This window comes from Sciurus carolinensis, chromosome 9 (genome assembly GCF_902686445.1).
Source record: "Sciurus carolinensis chromosome 9, mSciCar1.2, whole genome shotgun sequence".
NCBI classification, from domain to species: Eukaryota; Metazoa; Chordata; class Mammalia; order Rodentia; family Sciuridae; genus Sciurus; species Sciurus carolinensis.
In genome coordinates, this window is record NC_062221.1 from 76019121 (window position 1) to 76026089 (window position 6969).

Here is a 6969-nt window from a genome sequence, read left to right on the forward strand (position 1 = left end):
AAGATACTTAGGTGATGATATAAAGTCAGGTGAATGACTAAGCACTTATTATTCACTGTAGCCATAATTTTGGCAGCTTGAGGTACAACAACAAAACTAGAATAAATTTCTTTTTCCTCTTCTCAAATGCACAGATAGATTCATTCTTATCATAATTGTCAGAAATCTCAGCATATGATTTTTTTCTCTTTCCTTTAGAACTTTCACTTTTTCACTAAAATGAAGTACTTTGCAGCTTTTTTTTTGACATGCCTGAATTATCAGCATCACTACTTTTGTTGTGTTGGGGTCTTTGGGGTCACTCTTCAATAAAACAAAGGTTACTTGGATATAAGCAATGTGATATTGTGACAGTTGATCTGCTAACTGAGATAGCTGCTAAGTGACTAAGAGTGGGTAGTGTAGACAGCATGGATATGCTAGACAAATGGATAATTCACATTTCAGTTTGTATAGAGTGAGATAATGCAAAATTTCTTCTGCATACCCTTCTGCCATGAGGTTTCTTGGAGTCAGTCAAACTTGCACTGAAATCTCTGAAACCATAAGCCAAAATATAATTTACCTTAATTTGTTTATTAAAGGTATCTGAGGGTGTTTGTTAGCAAGGTGTCTTAAAATGCATTTTTGAATATAGTTGAAATTGAGTTGTTTTAGGAAGACTTCGAGAAATAAAACAAGGGAAAGGAACAAGAGAAAAATGTGAACTGGGAAACGAATCATAGAATGGTCTGTTGTGGTCCCCTGCATTAGTGCTGACTTCCCATCATGTTTAGAGAAACCTGAGAGCTTCAGTACTCTGGAAGAGAGAGGAGTTCTCTAAACCACTCCCTGTGAATCTGACATGGGACCAATTTAAAACATTCACTGCCTCGGCTAAGGCTTAGAGCCACCATGATGAATGGACAAACCATGTATGTGGTTGTTTTTAAATCAGAAACCCAAGATGACTGAAAATCTCTAATCATTCAAATAGTTTTCTCATACTTATTATCCTACACTATATCACAGCAGAAGGATTATAAAGTAGGGAAATGTTACCATATGTTATTTACACTTGTGATCATTTTGACTACCGTAACTGCTAAATGTATAACCAGTTTCTTTGACTATTATTATTGATAAAATATTGATTCCAGGGTTGTAGTTATGAGTTTTTAAAATCCTTTGATATTCTATTAGAGTCTTGCTTCTTTATCAAAATACCTGTCTGTCTAGTTCCTTGACCCATTTATTGATTGGGTTCTTTGTATTTTTGGTGTAAAGTTATAAGTTCTTTATAAATTTTGGAGTTATGCACTATATCTGAAGTTCACGTGGAAAAGATTTTCTCCCACTCTGTAGGCTCTCTTTTCACATTATTGATTGTATCCTTTGCTGAGCAAAAGCTTTTTAGTTTGAGTCCATCCCATTTATTGATTCTTGCTTCAATTTCTTGTGCTTTGGGAGTCTTGTTAAGGAAGTTTGATCCTAAACCAACATGATGAAGATTCAGGCCTACTTTGTCTTCTATTTAGTGCAGGGTCTCTGGTCTAATTACTGAGTCCTTGATCCATTTTGAGTTGAGTTTTCTTCAGGATGAGAGATAGAGGTTTAATTTCATTTTACTGCATATGGAGGTCTATTCCAAGTTTTCTGAGTATTCCTCCACACTGCTTTCCAGAGTGGCTGCACCAATTTGCAACTCACCAGCAATGTAAAAGTGTGCCTTTTTCCCCACATTCACACCAACATCTACTATTGTTTGTGTTCTTGATAATAGCCATTCTAATGAAATCTTAGAGTTGTTTTAATTTGCATTTCTCTAATTACTAGAGATGTTGAACACTTTTTTATATATTTATTAATCACCTTATGTCATCTTCTGTAAAGTATCTGTTCAGTTCTGGAAAGCAATTCGGATGCCCTTCAACAGATGAATGGATAAAGAAACTGTGGTATATATACACAATGGAATATTATTCAGCCTTAAGAAAAATATTATGGCATTTGCTAATAAATGGATGGAAATGGAGAAATCATGCTAAGTGAAATAAGCCAATCCCAAAAAACCAAAGACCGAATGTTATCTCTGATAAGTGGATAATGATATAAATGGCAATGAGTGGGTGGGTGGTGAGAGAATAGAGGAACTTTAGATTAAGTAGAGGGAAATAAAAGGGAGGGGGTATGAAAAATGGTGGAATGAGACAGACATCATTACCCTATGTACATGTATGATTAGACGAAAGGGTACGAATCTACATTATGCACAACCATAGAAATGAAATGATGTACCCATTTGTACAACGAATCAAAATGCAGTCTGTACAAATTTTTTTTTAAATATCTGTCTATTGGACTTCTTCCTCTTCAGATCAGCCTGATCAAGACTGCATTTGTGACTGAAAATGCATATGATATAAATTCTTTGAGGTTGTTATTCTATTTTCCATGCAATTTAAGAAAAATGCATCATATACTTGAAAATTGTTGTCAATTGGAAATGTTCTCAACTAAAAAAAATGAGAATGAAGAAAAGATAAGATTGATATGATAATTAGCTTGATTTAAAAATTTCATATTGTATACATGGATCAAAATATCAGTTTTATACTATAAATATGTAGAATTTTTATTAGCCAATTATAACTTAATAAAGCTGAAAAAGAGAAATAATGGAATAAAACCACATTTTCAACTTTTCTCAGGTTTTGCAGACTATGGAATCTAACTTCTTTCAAAACACAGCTCCATGTTTCATTTAGTCCTTAAAGCAAAAAACCATATTCATTAAAATGTACTAAAGTTCAAAAAAGCATAATAGTTAAAGAAAGTGCAGTGAACCCTTCAATAGCCTTTCTACTGTTTACTGCTAAGGATGCGGTGCTATCTTACTGGAACAAACAGCATAAATTACTAGGTATTTGTCCAAACTCTTTTTCTTCATTTTCACAGGAAAGACAATACTGAATGGGTGTTCCCGCAACCATGCATGTGTTTTATGTGTAGATTAATTTTGAATTTATGTATAGGAATTTGACTTTGGAACTAACTCCTACAATGGAAGTGATACTATTGTGTGTGTATCATATATCTATGACAGTGACACCCAGAAAGAATTGGACATGTTTAGCAGAGGCAATGTCCTACCTATCATCAGAGGACACATTCATGTCCCAACAAAGCCATTTGTAACAAATATCATAACTCAAAAATTTTAGGTCATCTGATACTTTAAGATGTATAAAGGTAGATCTATAAAGTAGATGAAAGGAGGAGGGAAAGAGGAAAAGAGGTAATACTGGAGAATGGTACTGGTCAAATTATGTCCTTACAGTGTGTACATGTATAAATATGTAACAACAAGTCCCATCATTATGTACAATTTTAATGTACCAATAAAATATGGAAAAAAGACTAACATAAGCAATTAGAAGAAACACAAAATTTTTATTCAGCATTTTGTAGACATATGTATTCTTATAGACTTTATAAGAACATTTAATAAAATAACTGAGGAAATAAACTGATTATTAAAATAATCATAACTCTCTACCATTAGGGCTATATACAATCTTTATTATGACTGACAGATGAAACCTTAGTGAATGAACTTTCATACAACTGCTGTCAATATCACAGTCTATGCCTGCATGATCCACACTATAGATCAAAGAAAGGAAAGCTGAAAGGTAGATATATAATTTTTATATTTAATTTGAACATATAAAAAGGATCACATGGTTAAGATATTTAATTTTATTATGCCCAGATTTTTGGCATGACATCTGTAATTATGAGTCTTAGTTGACCAGTTTTCAAAGAAACTTTCATTTTAAAGAGGAAGGGACTGGAAGTGTGCAGCTCAGCATCCATTCTGATCTTGCCCTGGACAGTCTCTCCTGTTAAAGGAAGATTAGTGCTTAGTCAGCTATTCAGATTCTAATGGAATCAGTAGTTATGGGAAGAGGAGTGGGTAGAAGATGAATAGACTCAAAGGAACTCTTTAAAGATGAGGTTGAAGCAATTTTCAGTGGGAAAAGAGAGAAAATAATTACAAAGAAATCTTTCTGAAAAAGATCAATAACGAGAAAATTACCCTTTGAACTCATCGTCATAGAAAATCTATTTTATAATATTTTCTCTCCAGAGGAATAATTTTTAAATTGGCTCATTTTGTCTAGCACAACTTTTTAACACAAGCAAAAGAAGTCCACAAAACATCACTCCGAAAGGAAGGTAGGACACTATTTTTTCTTATTTTCAGGAAAAAAAAAATATACCTAATAGGAAAAACTAAGATTATCTCCAACTACTATGGTCAGATATTTTAAAGTTTTAACCTAATAACAGACACTTATATTTACAAAATGAGATAATAATTAAGTTAAAGTAGGAGAAAATTGTAAAGTGTAGTAAAAAGCTACTACATATATTACTTATACTTACTACTAAATATTAAGAAATCCAGCAGTAATTTGATTACCAGGGAATATATTTTTGACCAATTCAAGTATCTGAAAGAATCTTTTTTTTCTTTATGTTTATAAACTCAGCTTTACTGAGAGATATTTACATACACTAATATTCAGTAATCTTGACTATATATTTTGAAGATTACTGAGAAATATATGCAATTGTGTGTTCTCAATAGCAATATAGAACATCTCCATTAACTTGAGAGTCATTTTATGACCCTTTATAATCAATATCCTTCTGTCAGTCCCAGTTCCTGGCAACCACTGATCTTTCTGGAACCAAGGTTTTTAACTTTTCTAGAATTTTATATAAATGAAATACTGTATTTTTAGGTCTGCAGAGTAATGCTTTATAGATTATTGTTGTATGTATAAGTACTAGAATATTTAATTGCCAAAATATATTCCTTTCCATCATTTCAGGAGTATCTGGGTTATACTTTGGCTTCTCTGAATAAAGCACCTGTGAGCTAAATCAGACACAAATATTTTTTGTGTCCACACATTTTTATTTATTTGTATAAAATGTAAGAGTGGAATTGCTGGCTGATACGGTAAGTATGTATAAGAAACTGTAGATGCTTCCAAAGTGACTAATCTATTTTACATTACCACAAGCAGTGACTATATTCCAGATATTCCACATCCTCACCAATGTCCTGAATAGTTCTAGACTAGTGACCTATTTTGACCATGAAAAGCAGCAAGAATTTTACTTTACAGTATGCCCATTATGTACATTTCTAACTGAAACATGTTTAGGGAATACTTTTGGTTTACTACAAGTAGGCAGTCTGATTTTCATTGTCTCTTCTCTTATATTTTGCTAAAAACAAAAATGTCTGTCTTAACAACCAAACTAATTTTACAACTTACTAATGGTAAGTAAAATATAGTTCATGGCTTTGACATACAGAGTCACACAAGTATCTAATTCTGGGTCATTGTCTTATTTTTATGAATATGAACACATTTACATACACACACACACACACACACACACACACACACACACATATACATTAATTGTATGCTTTTATTACCAAAAAACAGTTAACCAGGATTAGCAGGGAAAGCAGGCTGAAGGATTAATCTGGATTTGGAGTTTGCCAAAATAGATGAGACTGACATAAAACAATGCAGGAGATTAACAGCAGGTGGTTGAACTCTGAATAAATTAGGGCTACATATGGCAGAAAGTGTTATTGCAGAAAGATTACTGGAAAAAGGACCACTTTGAGCCACATTTTGAAGGCATTAAGCAGCAACTCTCAGTCACCAAGTGACTGCCTTTCCTCTTTACCATTTCAAATTATTTTGTATCAGTCTGTCAACAAATGGATGGGTTTGGGAAAAAAGAAATAAAATATTAGTAATGATTAAACTTAATTTTGGGAAGAAGACTGAAATTACTGTCTAAAACTGTTAAATTGAACCATTTCATTTATTCATACATTGTCCTTCATCTAGTTTTCAAATTTGTTCAAAATGAGGTATAGTAAGATAATAGATGATGAAATTCTAGAAGCTAACAGTCTTAATGAGGTTGTACCAGTATGATATTCAGTCTGGAGATTTTATGTTCCTAAGATGTAAAAATAAATACATTTATTTATTCTGTGTGACTTGCCGATTTTGATTCATTTTCAAAATCTCATACATTGGCCTCTGCTTTTTCCATTAAAATTCACCAACATCATTCCTTCCATCAATGAGTATTCAGCAAAAAGCTGAGCTTTTTGAGGCCTCATATTAGAGAAAACTGTGTGAAGTTGCAGAAATCATTAGTACACCGATTCAACCTTTCAGATTAGCAAAGGAACATAGTCCAAGGTCACTGAATAAATTACACTGTATCAGAAAAGAAAATTACACCCTGACATAGTATGATTTTAATAAAAAATGAAAATGGGATTTATGACCCCCTTTCTTCAGGCTACTAATGTTCATTGCCAAAAGATGAATCCCTTCTGTGACATTAAATGTGAGATGGGCTACAGAAAATGTTTTAGATTAATTCACTTGCCAAAAAGAGAAGAAAAGTGTATACCTTCATATATTTTTATACCCATCTGCTATCACAGTGAAGCCAAATATATTTGAGGCAAACAAATCAAGCCAAATAAGTTCATTTTTCCCCGTATGATAATGGAAACCTAATAAAAAAAAATGAGGTGCAGGTCTAGCAGTTAACAGAAGGAAAGCAACAATTCTTATTGGAAAGAAGTGGTAACCATTTAAATTACACCACCAACAAATAATTAAACATATTTCTTCTAGGAAGCATTGACAGGCTCCAGTTGATCTAAAGGAATGTGTTGTACTGAGTGTCTAAAAAGACACCTCTAACTAGGATATTAATGAATAGTGGCATTTGCAACTTATAGAACCACGTAAAGGAATATGAAAAGCATAATTTTGAAGTGTAACAAGTATAAGGGCAACCATAATGTGATGTGGGTTTGGATCAGTTTACATTTTATTCTGATTAAATTTGAGAAATTGGTGT